A 26647-nucleotide genomic window follows, 5' to 3' on the forward strand; every position below is an offset into this window, starting at 1 on the left:
GTCAATCAGTGCTCTCTCCTAGGAGCTTCACGTGTGTGAGCTCAATGTTATCTATATGAAACACATGAACTAACGCCCTCTAGTTGTGAAACTGTCAAAATGCTTTTAGATTAGAGTCGGCCTCAAAGGTCTAAGATATTAGCATATGAACCTCCTAGGTTTAGCTTTCATCTAAGAGTATCAAGAGAACAAAGCAAAATTGGTGATAAAAGTAAATTGGAAAGATGTTTAATATTGCATGCCCTATTTGAATCATGAAAGATTTTTTGGACTTGACTGTCCTTTTAAGCTTGGTAAAGATACCAAGAGAAGGAAGAAAAAATGATAATAAGAGTAAATTAGAGAGTTGTGCAAAATTGCTACTCTATCTGAATCATAAAAATGTAATTTTGACTTTACTGACGCTTTAAAGGGACTTAAAAGTAAAAACATGACATTCTCTTGTTTGTGAGAGCCTATTAAGACGATCGACCCTACCCAAGGAGCCCTTCTTTTAAGACTATTGACCCTACCCAAGGAGCCCTTCTTTTAAGACTATTGACCCTACCCAAGGAGCCCTTCTTTTAAGACTATCGACCCTACCCAAGGGGCCCTTTTTTTAAGACTATCGACCCTACCCAAGGAGCCCTTCTTTTAAGACTATCGACCCTACCCAAGGAGCCCTTCTTTTAAGACTATTGATGCTACCCAAGGAGAGCTTCTCCTCTCGAGTTTAAACCATCGCTGATCCAATCAGTAGCACATGTAAGTCATGTGAATAGCCCTGCTGATTGCAGTGGCAGGTTCTGCTAGGTACCAGCAGTACTTTGTGGGTCCTGAGTAAAAAAAAAACCCACCATAGTGTAGGGTCGATAGTCTTAAAATTACATGGGGAAAATACCAGCCATGCTAATAAGCATATGTTGCCATAAATAACGTTGCAACATGACTCTTTTAATTTTAAACAATTTTCCAATTAATTTTCAAATGTGCACAATCTTTTTTATGTGCACATTTTCTGAGGCACCAGCATCTACTGACTTAATGGGCAAGAGCTCATAGAATATACGTATATGCATTTTGTGATTGGCTGATGAATGTCACATGATGCAGGAAGACGGAAAATGGAATAAACTTTTAAACTTATCAGGAAAAAAAATCTACTACTCATTTGGAATTCAAACAAAGTGCTTTTGGATTGTCTTATTACTATTCAGCAGTTGATTGCATAATTCTATAATGTTTAATAGACCATTAATTGTTCTTTGTATAGCGTGACAGTGATGTTCATAGCGTGATAGGCTAAATTGCTAAAACCACAAGTTTGTAACTGTACATCTACTGTTTAAGATCACTTGGTGAAAAGACACGTCCCTGTTTATTCTTTTCACATTGCATGTCTGTGAATTACTATATGAGATGAAATGTTTAATTCTTTGCTAGACAAGGTACAATCTTGTGTCCTATCTTTCTGCTACAACCATGTTTTATTGATTAAGGGAAGAAGTAAATGATTTGCCAAGATATTATTTTCATGTAGGGTAAGCGTTTGGAATTTGCACCCTGCAACACTGTAACTTGCACAAACACATACACGTATACCCGTTACACGGTATACGTTATTTATATTTATTATTTGTCTGCATTGGCAGGTCCTGTAACATTTATATCAGACATATACCTACATCAGACTCCTGGTCCTGTAACATTAATGTCAGACACATACCTACATCAGACTCCTGGTTCTGTAACACATATGTCAGACACATACCTACATCAGACTCCTGGTCCTGTAACACTTATGTCAGACACATACCTACATCAGACTCCTGGTCCTGTAACATTAATGTCAGACACATACCTACATCAGACTCCTGGTTCTGTAACACATATGTCAGACACATACCTACATCAGACTCCTGGTCCTGTAACACTTATGTCAGACACATACCTACATCAGACTCCTGGTCCTGTAACATTAATGTCAGACACATACCTACATCAGACTCCTGGTTCTGTAACACATATGGCAGACACATACCTACATCAGATTCCTGGTCCTGTAACATTTATATCAGACATATACCTACATCAGACTCCTGGTCCTGTAACATTTATATCAGAAATATACCTACATCAGACTCCTGGTCCTGTAACACTTATTACAGACACAAACCTACATCAGATTTCTGGTCCTGTAACACTTATTGCAGACACATACCTATATCAGACTCCTGATCCTATAACACTTCCACAGTACTGGACTGTACTGTGAAGTCAGGATCAGACTGATATGCTTCAGGAAAGTTCTTCTCTGTGAAAGGCACATGTTGAGCAAAAAGAGGCTGCTTCTAGGGTGGTAACTAGCCATAGAGCAAGCTATTAGGCTTTTGTTCGTTCCCAGGTTGAGTGCTTCTCTCTTTTTATAGATAAGATATTATTTTCATGTAGGGTAAGCGTTTGGAATTTGCACCCTGCAACACTGTAACTTGCACAAACACATACACGTATCCCCGTTACACGGTATACGTTATCTATATTTATTATTTGTCTGCATTGGCAGGTTCTGTAACATTTATATCAGACATATACCTACATCAGACTCCTGGTCCTGTAACATTAATGTCAGACACGTACCTACATCAGACTCCTGGTTCTGTAACACATATGTCAGACATATACCTACATCAGACTCCTGGTTCTGTAACACATATGTCAGACACATACCTACATCAGACTCCTGGTCCTGTAACTTTTATATCAGACATATCAGACAGTACTAGACTGTACTGTGAAGTTAGGATCAGACTGATATGCTTCAGGAAAGTTCTTCTCTGTGAAAGGCACATGTTGAGCAAAAAGAGGCTGCTTCTAGGGTGGTAACTAGCCATAGAGCAAGCTATTAGGCTTTTGTTCGTTCCCAGGTTGAGCGCTTCTCTCTTTTTATTCCTGCAACATTTATGTCAGACACATACCTACATCAGACTCCTCGGCCTGTAACACTTATTGCAGAAACATACCTACATCAGACTCCTGGTCCTGTAACATTTATTGCAGGCACATACCTACATCAGACTCCTTGTCCTGTAACGTTTATGTCAGACACATACCTACAGAAGACTCCTGGTCCTGTAACATTTATGTCAGACACATACCTACATCAGACTCCTGGCCCTGTAACACTTATTGCAGACACATACCTACATCAGAGTCCTGGTCCTACATCAGACTACATCAGAGTCCTGGCCCTGTAACATCTATGTAAGACACATACCTACATCAGACTCCTTGTCCTGCAACATTTATGTCAGACATATAACTACATCAGACTCCTGGTCCTGTAACACATATGTCAAACACACACCTACATCAGACTCTTGGTCCTGTAACACATATGTCAGACACATACCTACATCAGAATCCTGGCCATGTAACATGTATGTCAGACACATACCTACATCAGACTGCTGGTCCTGTGTAACATATGTCAAACACACACCTACATCAGACTCCTGGTCCTGTAACACATATGTCAGACACATACCTACATCAGACTCCTGGTCCTGTAACACATATGTCAGATACATACCTAAATCAGAGTCCTGGCCTAATGCATGCCAAATCTATTTGGCATGCATTGATTAATCATTAATAATTCAGACTCCTGTTCCTGTAACATTTATGTCAGACACATACCTACACCAGACTCCTGGTCCTGTAACACTTATTGCAGACACATACCTACATCAGTCTCCTGGTCCTGTAATACATATGTCAGACACATACCTACATCAGATTCCTGGTCCTGTAACACATATGTCAGACATATACCTACATCAGACTCCTGGTCCTGTAACACGTATTGCAGACACATACCTACATCAGACTCCTGGTCCTGTAACACATATGTCAGACACATACCTACATCATACTCCTGGTCCTGTAACACTTATGTCAGTCACATACCTACATCAGATTCCTGGTCCTGTAACATTTATGTCAGACACATACCTACAGCAGACTCCTGGTCTTGTAACACTTATTGCAGACACATACCTACATCAGACTCCTGGTCCTGTAACACATATGTCAGATACATACCTACATCAGACTCCTGGTCCTGTAACACATATGTCAGACATATACCTACATCAGACTCCTGGTCCTGTAACATTTATGTCAGACATATACCTACACCAGACTCCTGGTCCTGTAACACGTATTGCAGACACATACCTACATTAGACCTCTGGTCCTGTAACACATATGTCAGACACATACCTACATCATACTCCTGGTCCTGTAACACTTATGTCAGACACATACCTACATCAGATTCCTGGTCCTGTAAAACTTATTGCAGACACATACCTACATCAGAGTCCTGGCCCAATGCATGCCAAATCTATTTGGCATGCATTGATTAATCATTAATAATTCAGACTCCTGTTCCTGTAACATTTATGTCAGACACTGTCAGGCAAACAAAGTTGTCTAAAGAACAAAGAGAGTACTATAGTTAAACCACAGCTGCTGAGATTAAAAAATGAGTTTTGTAGCTCAGGAGTAACTGGTAAACACAAGTGCTACTTTTAAGCGAAGTGTGTCCCAGAATAACTACTAAGCAATTTGATATATGGTTCATTTAAGTTAATAAACCCTGATTCTGCCACATGTGAATTGTCACTGAAAGTTGCAGCAAGGTCTTTAACTCAGAAACCAAAGTGCAGCAAAAAAAAGAAAGTGTAATATGTAAAACAGAACATAATCACAGAGTGCTAATGAGGAGGATGATGCCAGTAAGTGTACTGAAGTGACACATAAATAGTATGCATTTAAGTAACCCAATAAAGCAGACTGTGAAACAATATTCAGATCCAAGCAAACAGATTGATATAAGAACAATGAGAGTATCCGGATTTAAAGTCACTTAGAAACTGATCAGAATTATCACAGATAGTGGAGGTACCTGTAGAGAAGCCGGGTGGCTGGAATATTAAGTTCAGAGGGTCTTAGAAGTCCGGTTTGCGGTGATCCATGAGATAGACAGCAGATGTGAAGCCGGTCGGTCCGTTTGGTTGGCGTGTGACGTCACCGCGTAGGGATCTGATAGATCCGGCCGGAATGATAGTAACTGGAGCTGCTCCTAGCAGATTAGCGTAACAGGCACACAGGCTGAACAGGATTGCAGAGTAAGCTTAGGAATGAGTAACAGTTTCAATACCAAGCAATGATTTAGAGGGCTGATGGTCTTTTATAGGGAACTGGAAGTGAATGGAAAGGTGGTTTAAAGGTACAGTGGTTAGATAGCACTAAGGAAAAGAGAGTCCTAAGCACAATCCTGACAGGATCCCCCCTTCAAGGAGCAACTCCGGGGCTCAAGGACTGGGACGGTCAGGGTTCCGTCGATGGAACAGGTTAACCAGTCTAGGAGCGGAAATGTTACTGGCAGGCTCCCAAGAATCATCATCTGGTGTGTAACCCTTCCATCGAATCAGATATTGGAGAATACCATGATGACGTCTTGAGTCAAGGATGGAATGTACCTCATACTCCGTGTTAGGGTCCACAACTACGTCCGGGATGAAATCAACGGAGGCAGAGTTCCTGAGAGCTCTATAGGGTTTCAAGAGAGAGACATGGAAGGCAGGATGTACCTTCATAGGATCAGGCAATTTAAGACGAACAGCATTAGGATTGATGATGTGTGTCACAGGATAAGGTCCGATGAATAGTGGAGTAAATTTCCGACAAGGAGTGTTCAACTTGAGGTTTCTGGTTGACAACCAGACTAAGTCACCAATTGAGTAAGGTGGAGAAGGCAATCTTTTCCTGTCGTAGTAATATTTCTGAGATCTTTTTGCATCCTCTATTGCTGCTTTAACAGTTGTAAAGTTGGAGGCAATAAGATTTGAGAGATCAGAGATGTTAGGTGAAGAACTCTGGTTGTTTGGAAGTATCTGAAATCTGGGATGGAAACCGTAATTCACGTAGAATGGAGTTTGTTTAGTGCTAGAGTGAATAGTGTTATTAAAGCAGAATTCTGCGTAGGAAAGATGGTTGGACCATTGAAGTGGCTGTGAAGAGCAATAAGTTCTAAGGAATTGCTCAAGCCATTGGTTTGACCTTTCTGTCTGGCCGTTGGTCTGAGGATGGTAAGCTGTGCAGAGGCGTTTGTCAATGGAAAAGGCCTTGCAGAATTCACTCCAGAGTTTGCTAGTGAATTGGGATCCTCGGTCAGTAAGCATGGTGTTTGGGAGACCATGATGTTTAAAGACGTGAGAGATGAGTAGTTGAATGGTTTCAGAGGCAGAAGGGAGTTTATGGTACGGAATGAAGTGTGACATCTTGCTAAAAAGATCAACTACAACAAGAATGGTTGTATTGTTTTGTGATTTTGGGAGATCCACGATAAAATCTAGAGCTATCTCTAGCCAAGGTCTACTGGGAGTAGGTAGCGGAGTCAAAAGTCCATAGGGTGGATGTTTAGCCTTTTTCGAAACGGTACATTCTGCACAGGTGAGGACATAGGTTTTGACATCCTGACTGATTCCTGGCCACCAGTAAGTATGTGTGACAAGTTCCTGTGTTTTCTTGATACCTGGGTGTCCTGCGAATAAGGAATCATGTGAGGATTGGAGTACAATCTGTCTCAGAGTAGGGGGAATGTACAATTTGTCCCGAAAGTAGAAGAAGCCATCAGGTTTTTTCTGTAACTGGGAGATTGGTTTTGATGGATCCATTGCTTGTTCGCGGGAGAGACTGGAGTTAGTATCAATAACAAAAGATACAAAGTTCTCGAGAGGAATAACAGTGTTTCTTGGAGTCTCAGATCGGATGTGCATTGGTAATCTTGATAAGGCATCTGCCTTATGGTTTTTGTTTGCTGGTCGGTAAACAATCTGGTAGTTAAACCTAGAGAAGAAAAGGTTCCAGCGTACCTGTCTTGCTGAGAGTGTTCTGGTGGTTTTCAGGTATTGTAGGTTCCTATGATCCGTGTATATGACTGTGGGGACCGAGGTACCCTCCAGTAGGTGACGCCAATGCTCCAGCGACATCTTAATGGCGAGAAGCTCCTTATCTCCAATCGGGTAGTTTTGTTCCGAACTGGATAGACTGCGAGAGAAGAAAGCTACAGGGTGTAGAGGTTGGTTGATGCCTGTTCGTTGGGAGAGGACTGCTCCTACGGCTATGTCCGAAGCATCCACCTCCAATACATAAGGCAGGTCAGGATTAGGAAACCTCAAAATCGGTGCAGTTGTAAACCGGTGTTTAAGCATATCGAAAACCTTTTGTTTTTCATCATTCCATATAAAGGGTGTGTTACTTTTTGTTAATGAAGTTAAAGGTTTTGATATGTTTGAGAAGTTCTTTATAAATTTGCGGTAAAAGTTCGCAAAACCGAGGAACCTTTGAACCTCTTTTTTGTTTTTGGGAGGAGGCCAATCAATAATGGCCTGAATCTTAGATTCCTCCATGTGGATTCCAGTGGATGTTATTACATAACCTAAGAAGTTTATGCTTTGTGTATTAAAAATGCATTTCTCAGGTTTAGCATAGAGGAAGTTACTTCTCAATCTAGATAGTACCTGTCTAACGTGTAGAATGTGCTCAGACAGAGTCTTTGAATAAATCAAAATGTCATCCAAATAAATGACAAGAAAAACATCTAGAAAATCTCTGAAAAGATCATTAATTAAATGCTGAAACGTGGCCGGGGCATTACATAGCCCGAATGGCATCACGGTATATTCGTACAGGCCGTAGCGTGTACGAAAATCCGTGAGCCACTCATCTCCACTTCTTACACGAATTAGATTATAAGCTCCCCTTAGATCTAATTTGGTGAAATATTTAGCCCCTTCTAATCTTTCGATCAGTTCGGGGATTAGAGGTAAGGGGTACCGGTTTTTTATCGTTACTTTATTGAGCTGTCTGTAGTCTACTATAGGGCGTAGAGAACCGTCTTTATTTTTAACAAAAAATATGCCAGCTCCCGCTGGTGAGGTGGAGGGGCGAATAAATCCCTTTCTCAAATTTTCCTCAAGATAAGATTTTAGATGAGTAAGTTCGGGATTGGATAGGGGGAATATATGCCCGTAGGGTATCTCAGCTCCTGGTACTAACTCAATAGGGCAGTCATATTTCCTGTGGGGAGGTAAATTCTCTGATTCAGTTTTGCTGAATACATCAGCAAAATCCCTATACTGTTCAGGTAGTTGTATATCAGACTGTATAGGAGAGGCGAGCATGATGTTCACTGGGAAACATGTAGTATTGCAATAGTTGGAGTTAAAAGTGACAGACATGGTTGTCCAATTAATATGTGGGTTGTGTAGAGATAACCAGTTTAGGCCCAAAATGACTGGAGATACAGGTGAGGCTATGACATCAAATGATAAGTACTCCCTATGATGTTCAGGGGTTACCACCAACAGTGGTATTGTTTGATATTCTACTAAACCTGAAGATATGGGCCTTCCATCTATACCCCTCAATAAGACAGGACATTTTTTGTGCATAAGTGGGATTTTATTAACAAGTGTATAGTCCTTATCTATGTAAGAGGCTGTAGCTCCCGAATCAATTATTGCGGGTACGTTGAGGCGGTGATGATCCCACTGAAAAGAAAGTGAGAGTTTACAGTAGAACGTTTTTGTATCATAGGTACTGCAACACACAGTAGAGTTACTTGACTCACCCTTATTAATTTTCTGCAGGGCTGGACAGTCCTTAACAGAGTGTTCATCTGAGGCACAATAGAGACACAGATTATTTTCTCATCGCCTGATCTTTTCTTGGGGGCTTAGAGGGCCTTTGAGGAATCCAATCTCCATTGGTTCAATGTTTGACTTGTTAGAGGAAGTTGTTGGAGTACTACTAGTAGTTTTCTTTGTGTATGTTTCAGGGTATGTTCTTTCATGTTGTCTTTCCCTTAACCTTCTATCAATGGTAATACTGAGCTTAATTAACTCCTCTAAAGTGGGGGGAATCTCCGTGCGGGACAACTCATCTTTAACGGCGTCTGAAAGACCCAGACGGAACTGATTCCTCAAAGATAAATTGTTCCACTCGGAATCTTTCGCCCACCTCTTGAAATCTGTGATGTAGTCTTCGACTACCCTTTTCTTTCATTTCAAAGCCCTGAGTGCAGTCTCTGCAGTTTGCTGTTTGAAGGGGTCCTCATACAGTTGACCCATAGCTAGGAGGAATTGATCTAATGAGTTGAGTATAGTCTCATTGGTCTCAAAAAAACTATTAGCCCAACTACGTGGTTCCCCTCTAAGGAAAGAGATGATGGTTAAAACTCTAATCCTATCATTAGGGTATGACTGGGGTTTTAATGTAAACAGCAGGAGACATGCGTTCTTAAAATCTCTATAGTGTGCCCTGTCTCCATAGAATTTTTCTGGGAGGCTAACTTGCGGCTCAGGTGTATGTATTTTAGTTTCAAGATAATCCTTAATGTAGGCTTTAAGGGCAACATTCTCAGCCTTTAGAGTATTAAGGCCATCAGCCAGTAAATCTACTTTTTGATTTAATGTTTGAATTTGTGTAGTCATCTCAGCTGGGTCCATGTTAGGAATGGCTTGGTATTCTGTCAGGCAAACAAAGTTGTCTAAAGAACAAAGAGAGTACTATAGTTAAACCACAGCTGCTGAGATTAAAAAATGAGTTTTGTAGCTCAGGAGTAACTGGTAAACACAAGTGCTACTTTTAAGCGAAGTGTGTCCCAGAATAACTACTAAGCAATTTGATATATGGTTCATTTAAGTTAATAAACCCTGATTCTGCCACATGTGAATTGTCACTGAAAGTTGCAGCAAGGTCTTTAACTCAGAAACCAAAGTGCAGCAAAAAAAAGAAAGTGTAATATGTAAAACAGAACATAATCACAGAGTGCTAATGAGGAGGATGATGCCAGTAAGTGTACTGAAGTGACACATAAATAGTATGCATTTAAGTAACCCAATAAAGCAGACTGTGAAACAATATTCAGATCCAAGCAAACAGATTGATATAAGAACAATGAGAGTATCCGGATTTAAAGTCACTTAGAAACTGATCAGAATTATCACAGATAGTGGAGGTACCTGTAGAGAAGCCGGGTGGCTGGAATATTAAGTTCAGAGGGTCTTAGAAGTCCGGTTTGCGGTGATCCGTGAGATAGACAGCAGATGTGAAGCCGGTCGGTCCGTTTGGTTGGCGTGTGATGTCACCGCGTAGGGATCTGATAGATCCGGCCGGAATGATAGTAACTGGAGCTGCTCCTAGCAGATTAGCGTAACAGGCACACAGGCTGAACAGGATTGCAGAGTAAGCTTAGGAATGAGTAACAGTTTCAATACCAAGCAATGATCTAGAGGGCTGATGGTCTTTTATAGGGAACTGGAAGTGAATGGAAAGGTGGTTTAAAGGTACAGTGGTTAGATAGCACTAAGGAAAAGAGAGTCCTAAGCACAATCCTGACAGACACATACCTACACCAGACTCCTGGTCCTGTAACACTTATTGCAGACACATACCTACATCAGACTCCTGGTCCTGTAACACATATGTCAGACACATACTTACATCAGACTCCTGGTCCTGTAACATTTATGTCAGACATATACCTACACCAGACTCCTGGTCCTGTAAAACGTATTGCAGACACATACCTACACCAGACTCCTGGTCCTGTAACACGTATTGCAGACACATACCTACATCAGACTCCTGGTCCTGTAACACATATGTCAGACACATACCTACATCAGACTCCTGGTCCTGTAACACTTATGTCAGTCACATACCTACATCAGATTCCTGGTCCTGTAAAACTTATTACAGACACATACCTACATCAGAGTAAGTGCTACTGTATTGTCTTTTTATTATGCACTTTTTGATTATGAAATGCTTCTGTATTTAATAGTCTTTAAGTTTACAACTTAAAAATAAACTAGCTAATCTCCCAAAAGTCACATATTGTGGGATTGTCAAGGTTTAGGAGCTCTGCCATGTTGTCCCTCCCACAATTTTTCCTTCCCTAGAAAAGTCTTGGTTTCTGAGGTCTAAGTAAGGACTGTCACAACTGTCCTGGCCCAATGCATGCCAAATAGATTTGGCATGCATTGATTAATCATTAATAATTCAGAACCAGACTCCTGGCCCTGTAACATTTATGTCAGACACATACCTACACCAGACTCCTGGTCCTGTAACACTTATTGCAGACACATACCTACACCAGACTCCTGGTCCTGTAACACTTATTGCTGACACATACCTACACCAGACTCCTGGTCCTGTAACACTTATTACAGACACATACCTACACCAGACTCCTGGTCCTGTAACACTTATTGCAGACACATACCTACACCAGACTCCTGGTCCTGTAACACTTATTACAGACACATACCTACATCAGACTCCTGGTCCTGTAACATTTATGCCAGACATATACCTACACCAGACTCCTGTTCCTGTAACATTTATGTCAGACACATACCTACACCAGACTCCTGGTCCTGTAACACTTATTTCAGACACATACCTACACCAGACTCCTGGTCCTGTAACACTTATTGCAGACACATACCTACATCAGACTCCTGGTCCTGTAACATTTATGCCAGACATATACCTACACCAGACTCCTGTTCCTGTAACATTTATGTCAGACACATACCTACACCAGACTCCTGGTCCTGTAACATTTATGTCAGACACATACCTACATCAGACTCCTGGCCCTTTAACATTTATGTCAGACACATACCGACATCAGACTCCTGGTCCTGAAACACTTATTGCAGACACATACCTACACCAGACTCCTGGTCCTGTAACACTTATTGCAGACACATACCTACATCAGACTCCTGGTCCTGTAACATTTATGTCAGACACATATCTACATCAGACTCCTGTTCCTGTAACAGTTATGTCAGACATATACCTACACCAGTCTCCTGGTCCTGTAACACTTATTGCAGACACATACCTACATCAGACTCCTGGTCCTGTAACACTTATTGCAGACACATACCTACATCAGACTCCTGGTCCTGTAACAATTATTGCAGACACATACCTACATCAGACTCCTGGTCCTGTAACATTTATGTCAGACACATATCTACATCAGACTCATGTTCCTGTAACAGTTATGTCAGACATATACCTACACCAGTCTCCTGGTCCTGTAACACTTATGTCAGACACATACTTACATCAGACTCCTGGTCCTGTAACGCATATGTCAGACATATACCTACATCAGACTCCTGGTCCTGTAACATTTATGTCAGACATATACCTACACCAGACTCCTGGTCCTGTAAAACGTATTGCAGACACATACCTACACCAGACTCCTGGTCCTGTAACACGTATTGCAGACACATACCTACATAAGACTCCTGGTCCTGTAACACATATGTCAGACACATACCTACATCAGACTCCTGGTCCTGTAACACTTATGTCAGTCACATACCTACATCAGATTCCTGGTCCTGTAAAACTTATTACAGACACATACCTACATCAGAGTAAGTGCTACTGTATTGTCTTTTTATTATGCACTTTTTGATTATGAAATGCTTCTGTATTTAATAGTCTTTAAGTTTACAACTTAAAAATAAACTAGCTAATCTCCCAAAAGTCACATATTGTGGGATTGTCAAGGTTTAGGAGCTCTGCCATGTTGTCCCTCCCACAATTTTTCCTTCCCTAGAAAAGTCTTGGTTTCTGAGGTCTAAGTAAGGACTGTCACAACTGTCCTGGCCCAATGCATGCCAAATCTATTTGGCATGCATTGATTAATCATTAATAATTCAGAACCAGACTCCTGGCCCTGTAACATTTATGTCAGACACATACCTACACCAGACTCCTGGTCCTGTAACACTTATTGCAGACACATACCTACACCAGACTCCTGGTCCTGTAACACTTATTGCTGACACATACCTACACCAGACTCCTGGTCCTGTAACACTTATTACAGACACATACCTACACCAGACTCCTGGTCCTGTAACACTTATTGCAGACACATACCTACACCAGACTCCTGGTCCTGTAACACTTATTACAGACACATACCTACATCAGACTCCTGGTCCTGTAACATTTATGCCAGACATATACCTACACCAGACTCCTGTTCCTGTAACATTTATGTCAGACACATACCTACACCAGACTCCTGGTCCTGTAACACTTATTGCAGACACATACCTACACCAGACTCCTGGTCCTGTAACACTTATTGCAGACACATACCTACATCAGACTCCTGGTCCTGTAACATTTATGCCAGACATATACCTACACCAGACTCCTGTTCCTGTAACATTTATGTCAGACACATACCTACACCAGACTCCTGGTCCTGTAACATTTATGTCAGACACATACCTACATCAGACTCCTGGCCCTTTAACATTTATGTCAGACACATACCGACATCAGACTCCTGGTCCTGAAACACTTATTGCAGACACATACCTACACCAGACTCCTGGTCCTGTAACACTTATTGCAGACACATACCTACATCAGACTCCTGGTCCTGTAACATTTATGTCAGACACATATCTACATCAGACTCCTGTTCCTGTAACAGTTATGTCAGACATATACCTACACCAGTCTCCTGGTCCTGTAACACTTATTGCAGACACATACCTACATCAGACTCCTGGTCCTGTAACACTTATTGCAGACACATACCTACATCAGACTCCTGGTCCTGTAACAATTATTGCAGACACATACCTACATCAGACTCCTGGTCCTGTAACATTTATGTCAGACACATATCTACATCAGACTCATGTTCCTGTAACAGTTATGTCAGACATATACCTACACCAGTCTCCTGGTCCTGTAACACTTATGTCAGACACATACTTACATCAGACTCCTGGTCCTGTAACGCATATGTCAGACATATACCTACATCAGACTCCTGGTCCTGTAACATTTATGTCAGACATATACCTACACCAGACTCCTGGTCCTGTAAAACGTATTGCAGACACATACCTACACCAGACTCCTGGTCCTGTAACACGTATTGCAGACACATACCTACATAAGACTCCTGGTCCTGTAACACATATGTCAGACACATACCTACATCAGACTCCTGGTCCTGTAACACTTATGTCAGTCACATACCTACATCAGATTCCTGGTCCTGTAAAACTTATTACAGACACATACCTACATCAGAGTAAGTGCTACTGTATTGTCTTTTTATTATGCACTTTTTGATTATGAAATGCTTCTGTATTTAATAGTCTTTAAGTTTACAACTTAAAAATAAACTAGCTAATCTCCCAAAAGTCACATATTGTGGGATTGTCAAGGTTTAGGAGCTCTGCCATGTTGTCCCTCCCACAATTTTTCCTTCCCTAGAAAAGTCTTGGTTTCTGAGGTCTAAGTAAGGACTGTCACAACTGTCCTGGCCCAATGCATGCCAAATCTATTTGGCATGCATTGATTAATCATTAATAATTCAGAACCAGACTCCTGGCCCTGTAACATTTATGTCAGACACATACCTACACCAGACTCCTGGTCCTGTAACACTTATTGCAGACACATACCTACACCAGACTCCTGGTCCTGTAACACTTATTGCTGACACATACCTACACCAGACTCCTGGTCCTGTAACACTTATTACAGACACATACCTACACCAGACTCCTGGTCCTGTAACACTTATTGCAGACACATACCTACACCAGACTCCTGGTCCTGTAACACTTATTACAGACACATACCTACATCAGACTCCTGGTCCTGTAACATTTATGCCAGACATATACCTACACCAGACTCCTGTTCCTGTAACATTTATGTCAGACACATACCTACACCAGACTCCTGGTCCTGTAACACTTATTGCAGACACATACCTACACCAGACTCCTGGTCCTGTAACACTTATTGCAGACACATACCTACATCAGACTCCTGGTCCTGTAACATTTATGGCAGACATATACCTACACCAGACTCCTGTTCCTGTAACATTTATGTCAGACACATACCTACACCAGACTCCTGGTCCTGTAACATTTATGTCAGACACATACCTACATCAGACTCCTGGCCCTTTAACATTTATGTCAGACACATACCGACATCAGACTCCTGGTCCTGAAACACTTATTGCAGACACATACCTACACCAGACTCCTGGTCCTGTAACACTTATTGCAGACACATACCTACATCAGACTCCTGGTCCTGTAACAATTATTGCAGACACATACCTACATCAGACTCCTGGTCCTGTAACATTTATGTCAGACACATATCTACATCAGACTCATGTTCCTGTAACAGTTATGTCAGACATATACCTACACCAGTCTCCTGGTCCTGTAACACTTATTGCAGACACATACCTACACCAGACTCCTGGTCCTGTAACACTTATTACAGACACATACCTACACCAGACTCCTGGTCCTGTAACACTTATGTCAGACACATACCTACACCAGACTCCTGGTCCTGTAACACTTATTACAGACACATACCTACACCAGACTCCTGGTCCTGTAACACTTATTGCAGACACATACCTACATCAGACTCCTGGTCCTGTAACATTTATGCCAGACATATACCTACACCAGACTCCTGTTCCTGTAACATTTATGTCAGACACATACCTACACCAGACTCCTGTTCCTGTAATATTTATGTCAGACACATACCTACATCAGACTCCTGGCCCTTTAACATTTATGTCAGACACATACCGACATCAGACTCCTGGTCCTGTAACACTTATTGCAGACACATACCTACACCAGACTCCTGGTCCTGTAACACTTATTGCAGACACATACCTACATCAGACTCCTGGTCCTGTAACATTTATGTCAGACACATATCTACATCAGACTCCTGTTCCTGTAACAGTTATGTCAGACATATACCTACACCAGTCTCCTGGTCCTGTAACACTTATTGCAGACACATACCTACATCAGACTCCTGGTCCTGTAACATGTATGTCAGACATCTACCTACACCAGACTTCTGGTCCTGTAACACTTATTGCAGGCACATACCTACATTAGACCCCTGGTCCTGTAACATTAATGTCAGACACATACCTACATCAGACTCCTGGTCCTGTAACATTAATGTCAGACACATACCTACATCAGACTCCTGGTCCTGTAACATTAATGTCAGACACATACCTACATCAGACTCCTGGTCCTGTAACATTAATGTCAGACACATACCTACATCAGACTCCTGGTCCTGTAACATTAATGTCAGACACATACCTACATCAGACTCCTGGTCCTGTAACATTTATGTCAGACACATACCTACATCAGACTCCTGGTCCTGTAACACGTATGTCAGACACATACCTACATCAGAGTAAGTGCTACTGCATTGTCTTTTTATTATGCACCTTTTGATTATGAAATGCTTCTGTATTTAATAGTATTTAAGTTTACAAATAAAAAATAAACTAGCTAATCTCCCAAAAGTCACATATTATGGGATTGTCAAGGTTTAGGAGCTCTGCCATTTTGTCCCTCCCACAATTTTTCCTTCCCTAGAAAAGTCTTGGTTTCTGAGGTCTAACTAAGGACTGTCACAACTGTCCTGGCCCAATGCATGTCAAATCTATTTGGCATGCATTGATTAATCATTAATAATTCAGAACCAGACTCCTGGCCCTGTAACATTTATGTCAGACACATACCTACACCAGACTCCTGGTCCTGTAACACTTATTGCAGACACATACCTACACCAGACTCCTGGTCCTGTAACACTTATTGCTGACACATACCTACACCAGACTCCTGGTCCTGTAACACTTATTACAGACACATACCTACACCAGACTCCTGGTCCTGTAACACTTATGTCAGACACATACCTACACCAGACTCCTGGTCCTGTAACACTTATTACAGACACATACCTACACCAGACTCCTGGTCCTGTAACACTTATTGCAGACACATACCTACATCAGACTCCTGGTCCTGTAACATTTATGCCAGACATATACCTACACCAGACTCCTGTTCCTGTAACATTTATGTCAGACACATACCTACACCAGACTCCTGGTCCTGTAACATTTATGTCAGACACATACCTACATCAGACTCCTGGCCCTTTAACATTTATGTCAGACACATACCGACATCAGACTCCTGGTCCTGTAACACTTATTGCAGACACATACCTACACCAGACTCCTGGTCCTGTAACACTTATTGCAGACACATACCTACATCAGACTCCTGGTCCTGTAACATTTATGTCAGACACATATCTACATCAGACTCCTGTTCCTGTAACAGTTATGTCAGACACATACCTACACCAGTCTCCTGGTCCTGTAACACTTATTGCAGACACATACCTACATCAGACTCCTGGTCCTGTAACATGTATGTCAGACATCTACCTACACCAGACTTCTGGTCCTGTAACACTTATTGCAGGCACATACCTACATTGGACCCCTGGTCCTGTAACATTAATGTCAGACACATACCTACATCAGACTCCTGGTCCTGTAACATTAATGTCAGACACATACCTACATCAGACTCCTGGTCCTGTAACATTAATGTCAGACACATACCTACATCAGACTCCTGGTCCTGTAACATTAATGTCAGACACATACCTACATCAGACTCCTGGTCCTGTAACATTTATGTCAGACACATACCTACATCAGACTCCTGGTCCTGTAACACGTATGTCAGACACATACCTACATCAGAGTAAGTGCTACTGCATTGTCTTTTTATTATGCACCTTTTGATTATGAAATGCTTCTGTATTTAATAGTATTTAAGTTTACAAATAAAAAATAAACTAGCTAATCTCCCAAAAGTCACATATTATGGGATTGTCAAGGTTTAGGAGCTCTGCCATTTTGTCCCTCCCACAATTTTTCCTTCCCTAGAAAAGTCTTGGTTTCTGAGGTCTAACTAAGGACTGTCACAACTGTGTCAAAAGCATGCCCTAAACCCACCCACACACAACCCCATCCACTCTCTACATAACCTCACCGAAGTTCTAAAACTCCACCCCTGCCACCAGGGGTTTATTGGTCCACCCACAAAAACACACAGCACCACCCACAAAGTTCCCTCACTAAACCAAGTCCTCCCAGTCCTGGAAAGCATCAAGCAAGTGGTGGGAGGTATAAATTAGTCTTAGGTTTCATCATATTAGATATCTATAGTGGTTCATCTTTGCATATGACTGTTGGAAAATAATATGAGTAAATGCACAATATTGTGCAGATAACCATTATATAATGTACAGGTTAAGGCAGAAACAACACTGCCTATATCTATTCAAACTAAGGTCACTTCCCTCCCCGAAGGATATTTACAAATGTTTATATTCACCCAAAGGGAACATTTTCTAATTACCAGATCATGGTGTCACTACCCACCTCCTTGCACTCAATATTATTCAGTCTTTTCAGGCACACACACTAGTTCTGTATGTTCTGATTTATAAAATAAACACCCGCCCAGACCTGATACTCGCATAACTAGTTTTTGCAGCTTTTCCAGATTGTTTTACTGGAAGTGGTGAAGGGTTATTAAAGGGAAATTCTATTGAAAAAAAAATGCATGCTCTAATACTTTATAGGCCAGATTACAAGTGGTGAGCTATTTAGCGCTTTCACTGCTGGAAGTAAACTTTTAACATGCGAGGGTTAGTGCACATATTACAAGTTGAAAGTAAATTGTTTACATGCGAGCAAAACAGACACACGCTAACTTAAGGACTTTGGATCTTGCAACCACGTTAACTTCTTCTACCCATAGAGTTTATTGGAGTGCGCTATAATAAAAACTCATAACACTTATCGCTCGCACGCTAATTCGAGACCGAGTTAGACGTACAACGCTAAACCTGAAGGTAGTTATGCATATTTTACATTTACATAGAAGAAAATGTTCTCTAGATTAAAAAAATATATATTTGTGTGTTTTGTAAATATATATCTATATGAATATATACAAATATATAGGAATATATATTTAAAAAATACTAAGAACACACACACATATACACATACATACATATATATATATATATATATATATATATATACATACATACACACACACACACACACACACACATGTATATGTGTACAAATATATACACACAGACACATATTTAGACATATATACATATATATATACCGTATATATATATATATATATATATATATATTATAGCCCTTTCCATTTAAATACCTTGTCATATACATTTTAACTCTTATATAAATTTCAATATTTATATGAATATTTTTATTAGATAGTGTATATAAGAGTGTAACGCTTTATTGTAATGTATTTATATTGTGTTTGGTGCACATTTTTTAATTCTTACTTTCTAGAAGTCATAATAAGCTTTTATCTCTTTTTTTTTTAATAAATGATCATTAATGCTAGAATTTGTACATATATCTTTGCACATACTTGTGTTTGCAAAAGATTTCTGACAAAACACACGCACACACAAATATATACTTTTTATATATATATATATATATATATATATATATATATATATATATATATATATAGATAGATAGATAGATAAATAGATAGATAGATAGATAGATAGATAGATAAAGTATATATTTGTGTGTGTGTTTTGTCAGAAATCTTTTGCAAACATATTTACATGTCCCTAAATTCCTTTGTTTGTTCTAAACAATGTTGTCTTTCATATCTCTGTGTTTATTTATACCACTATATGTATATAGTGTAAATTTATTATTATTCTGAGTAGGAATAATTGCAAATATAATGTAATCAGGGTATCAAATGTATTAATTTGCAATCAATGGATATTTTAAGAGCTAGGCCAGTTTTCTCTCTGTACCTGTGTAACCCCTCCTGATTGCAATCTAGTTTTAAAAACCACCCCTTCACAGGTGTTATAAAATGGGATGGCATATAAGATGACATTTCTTACTTAAAAATAAATTAAAGAGAAGGAAGAAATACACTGAAAATAGCATGCCAGTAAAGAGGTGATTTTAATTTCTGCTGTATCTGAATCATGATTTAATGTTATGTGGGCTATCCCTTTGAGCGATCAGCGTTAGATTATATAGAATCAAACATCAATTGGAATTTTAAAATCCTTGTCTAAAATATTGCACTGTTTGTCCTAATGTCAGCATCAATGTTTATCTTTAATACTAATTTCACATATACATACTTTCGAAGTACAATACACAATGTAACAAATGTCACTTACAATGATGAGTGATCAATGACACAAGTACAGTATCAAGCAATTTGATTCGTTAGTGATAGTTTATAATGTGTTTTTTTTTAATCAGATTGGCTTATGTCATAAATCTTGTGATTATGCATATTCTAATCAAAATTGGTGGAAAAATTCACTAGTGTGTGGGTTGTTTAGGAGTTTGCGTCATAATTGGTGCGAAAAGGCAAATATGGCGCGAAGTGGAGAGTGGGACTTGTATTACATGGCTTAAACATGGTGCACATAGATTTTCCCCCAAAATAAAAAGGAAGTTAGCTATATTATGTTGTGTATTTATTTCATTTTTATCTCTATATCTATTAGTGCAACAAGTTTGGGGCAAAACTTTGCACCAAATTTGTAGAAATAATATTGTCCTCTTGCTTTGTAATGAGAGACAAAGTTGTAACATAATCCATAAGTAGTAATGTACAGTATTTTTCATTTTTATCCCTATATCTACTAGTGCACCAAATGTGTAGCAATAATATTGTTTGATTTAGAAATGGTATAAAAATTTAATAAAGTTTCTAAATTATTTTTATTATGTCCTATGCTTTATTCTCTTGCAGCATCGAACATAAGCTTTCTCTGTGTTTTCAGACTCCCATTGAGTTCTATTGCATCCGCAACCTCAAGGGTGGCGGATTGAAAACCAGGTACACTGAGTCGGAAAAAACGCAAGCGTAAATGTAGAATTTTTGATAACAGTGAGAGGTTCAAATAGTTTCGAATAGAAGGGCGAATGAACACAATTCTGCTCGAATACCACTGTTTTCAACTTGCATCGAACTGCGTCGGATTGAGATCGGGGGATCCAATTTTACGTCACAAATTTAAACATTTGCCGATCTTGACGCTTTGATAACTACAGTAGATCAATCTCGCAACAAATATGACGCGGAATTCCGGCATATTTTCAGTTGACGCTTTGATAAATAGGCCCCTAGGGCTCTATTTGCACCAACCCAATTCATGCTAAATTTGTTTACACTTGATCGAACTCTTTTACTTTCATCTTGTAATATACACTTAATTTAGCGGGGTCACAATATTGCTTATCATACTAACAATAGCACGCCAGTTGTAATCTGAACCTACTGTATATGTTTAACTCCCTCAAAGGAAGAGTCTGTAGGGGGGGGACATGTTTAGAGAATTTTCTGCTTCGCCCATGAAACGTCCCTGTTCAGCGCACTAGCAGAGGTGGGAAATTTTAGAATAAGGAAAACAATACACTTTAAATTTCGTATAATAACAAATTTCACTATTTTTTTGCATGTGCAGTGTAGATTTATTAAAATTTCTACAGTTTGTATTAAATATGCATAATTTTGATATGAATTTTAATTTTTCCATAAATAATTTTTTTGAAAAACAAGTTTATGAATTTAAATACAACAAATAATAATATATTTTTAAAAGTGTTTTTATAACATTAGTACATTTTCATACAATTTTTAGATGTGAGACCTATAATCTTCTTCACATAATATAAAACAGAGAGTTCACCTTTGCCACACACAGGGCTAGATTACAAGTGGTGCGTAAAATATCACGCCCGAACTTGTGCTCATATAACAAGTTCACACACGAGAAAACTAGATTTGCGCTCGTTGGGTTACGACAACTGAATCCTCACGTAAAGGGTTAGGGCTAAATAAAACGTTTCACCAAACACAACATAAATACATTAAAATAAAGAGTTACACTCAAATATAAACTATCTTATAACAATAATTCATAGAATTATTAAAAATAAAAAGTTATAAGGGTTAAAAGGTATATGAAAAACTGTTTGAATGTAAAGGTCTATAATAGATATATACATTCCTAAATATGTGTATGTATCTATGTGTATATAGATATGTATCATGTGCATTTATGTTTATATGTATATGAAGGTATATACATATATAGACATAAATACATATATATATATATATATATATATATATATATATATATATATATAGACACACACACAATTATACACATACCACATACACACGTATACATTTGTATATATACTTTGGAGTCCTTTCCACTTAAATGCCTGAAAACATGAACATTCATTTTAATTCAATTGTAATATTTAATAATGTGCTTTATTGTGTATGCATAGGGAAAATGTTCTATGTATGTTTAAATTGATATTCATATATCACATTCATACATATGCACACACATTCACATACATATAAGCACTCACTCATACATATGCACACACATTCACATTCATACAAGCACTCCCTCATACATATGCACACACACTGACACATACATACAACACTCACTCATATATATGCACACACACTGACACATACATACATACAAGCACTCACTCATACATATGCACACACACTGACACATACATACAACACTCACTCATATATATGCACACACACTGACACATACATACATACAAGCACTCACTCATACATATGCACACACACTGACACATACATACAAGCACTCACTCATACATATGCACACACATTCACATTCATACAAGCACTCACTCATACATATGCACACACATTCACATTCATACAAGCACTCACTCATACATATGCACACACATACATACAAGCACTCACTCATACATATGCACACACATACATACAAGCACTCACTCATACATATGCACACACATACATACAAACACTCACTCATACATATGCACACACATACATACAAGCACTCACTCATACATATGCACACACATACATACAAGCACTCACTCATACATATGCACACACATACATACAAGCACTCACTCATACATATGCACACACATACATACAAGCACTCACTCATACATATGCACACACACTGACACATACATATAACAACTCACTCATACATATGCACACACACTGACACATACATATAAGCACTCACTCATACATATGCACACACACTGACACATACATATAAGCACTCACTCATACATATGCACACACACTGACACATACATATAAGCACTCACTCATACATATGCACACACACTGACACATACATATAAGCACTCACTCATACATATGCACACACACTGACACACACATACAAGCACTCATACATATGCACACACATTCACTGATACATACATATGCACACACGCTGACACACACATACAAGCACTCCCTCATACATATGCACACACACTGACACATACATACAAGCACTCACTCATACATATGCACAGACACTGACACATACATACAAGCACTCATACATATGCACACACATTCACTGATACATACATATGCACACACACTGACACACACATACAAGCACTCCCTCATACATATGCACACACACTGCCACATACATACAAACACTCACTCATACATATGCACACACACTGACACATACATACAAGCACTCATACATATGCACACACATTCACTGATGCATACATATGCACACACACTGACACACACATACAAGCACTCCCTCATACATATGCACACACACTGACACATACATACAAGCACTCACTCATACATATGCACACACATTCACTGATACATACATATGCACACACACTGACACACACATACAAGCACTCCCTCATACATATGCACACACACTGACACATACATACAAGCACTCACTCATACATATGCACACACACTGACACATACATACAAGCACTCACTCATACATATGCACACACACTGACACATACATACAAGCACTCACTCATACATATGCACACACACTGACACACACATACAAGCACTCCCTCATACATATGCGCACACACTGACACACACATACAAGCACTCACTCATACATATGCACACACATTCACTGATACATACATATGCACACACACTGACACACACATACAAGCACTCCCTCATACATATGCACACACACTGACACATACATACAAGCACTCACTCATACATATGCACACACACTGACACATACATACAAGCACTCACTCATACAGATGCACACACACTGACACATACATACAAGCACTCACTCATACATATGCACACACACTGACACATACATACAAGCACTCACTCATACATATGCACACACATTCACATTCATACAAGCACTCACTCATACATATGCACACACATTCACATTCATACAAGCACTCACTCATACATATGCACACACACTGACACATACATACAAGCACTCACTCATACATATGCACACACACTGACACATACATACAAGCACTCACTCATACATATGCACACACACTGACACACACATACAAGCACTCCCTCATACATATGCGCACACACTGACACACACATACAAGCACTCACTCATACATATGCACACACATTCACTGATACATACATATGCACACACACTGACACACACATACAAGCACTCCCTCATACATATGCACACACACTGACACATACATACAAGCACTCACTCATACATATGCACACACACTGACACATACATACAAGCACTCACTCATAGATATGCACACACACTGGCACATACATACAAGCACTCCCTCATAGATATGCACACACACTGACACACACATACAAGAACTCACTCATACATATGCACACACATTCACTGATACATACATATGCACACACACTGACACACACATACAAGCACTCCCTCATACATATGCACACGCACTGACACATACATACAAGCACCCACTCATACATATGCACACACATTCACTGATACATACATATGCACACACACTGACACATACATATAAGCACTCACTCATACATATGCACACACACTGACACATACATACAAGCACTCACTCATACATATGCACACACACTGACACATACATATAAGCACTCACTCATACATATGCACACACACTGACACATACATATAAGCACTCACTCATACATATGCACACACACTGACACATACATACAAGCACTCACTCATACATATGCACACACATTCAGTCATACATACATATGCACACACACTGACACACACATACAAGCACTCCCTCATACATATGCACACACACTGACACATACATATAAGCACTCACTCATACATATGCACACACACTGACACATACATACAAGCACTCACTCATACATATGCACACACATTCAGTCATACATACATATGCACACACACTGACACACACATACAAGCACTCCCTCATACATATGCACACACACTGACACATACATATAAGCACTCACTCATACATATGCACACACACTGACACATACATATAAGCACTCACTCATACATATGCACACACACTGACACATACATATAAGCACTCACTCATACATATGCACACACACTGACACATACATATAAGCACTCACTCATACATATGCACACACACTGACACATACATAGATGCAGGGCTGAGATTATGTATATTCGAAAAATCTAACTATGTGACAGCATGTACCCAAACTTGGAGAAGAGAGTTCCTGGATTAAAATATCTGGGACTTTTAGATGTGGAAAAACTAGGTGTAGGGCATGTCTGTATCTAAGACAAGGTGGCAACTCTTCATCATATGTCACTGGTGAGAGTTTTACCACACATACACACTCACTCAAACATACACACTCACTAATACACAGAAACACACACTAACACATACATACACACTCATACACACTCATACATACATACACACTCACTCATACATACACACTAACTCAAACATACACACTCACTAATACACAGGAACACACACTAACACATACATACACACTCACTCATACACAGAAACACACACTAACACATACATACACACTCACACACACTCATACATACACACTCACTCATACATACACACTCACTCAAACATACACACTCACTAATACACAGGAACACACACTAACACATACATACACACTCACACACACTCATACATACACACTCACTCATACATACACACTCACTCAAACATACACACTCACTAATACACAGGAACACACACTAACACATACATACACACACACACACACACAGACAATAACTCATACATATGCACAATGGAACGGTGTCTGCACGCTGGATATGCTGCTGTAAAGCCAAGTACTTTGCAACAACCCTGGACAGTTTTAAAAGACCCCCAGATAGCTCACGGCCCCTAATTTATACTAATGTTTACTCAAATACCACTTCTCCTGGGTTCTGTCCTGTGTGTGGAGTTGCTAGTTGTCACTATATGTACATTTACTGTGAAGCTCCAGCACTGTTAACAATGTTAACATTTTTGCACTCCACTTGTAATCTAGTCCAGTATGTGCAGGTAGCAAGATATTAACACAATCCCTGATGTTCATTAAGACTAGACTGCCTCACAGTCTCATTATTTCAATATTAC

The 26647-nt window shown here is 39.6% G+C and overlaps 1 protein-coding gene across 1 annotated transcript in view; it reads left to right on the top strand.

The window, feature by feature from the left end:
• LOC128638360 (protein-arginine deiminase type-1-like) overlaps positions 1 to 26647 on the top strand; it is a 94124-nt gene that overhangs the window by 19638 nt on the left and 47839 nt on the right. The window lies entirely within an intron of this gene.

This window comes from Bombina bombina, chromosome 8, assembly GCF_027579735.1.
Source record: "Bombina bombina isolate aBomBom1 chromosome 8, aBomBom1.pri, whole genome shotgun sequence".
Classification (NCBI taxonomy): Eukaryota; Metazoa; Chordata; class Amphibia; order Anura; family Bombinatoridae; genus Bombina; species Bombina bombina.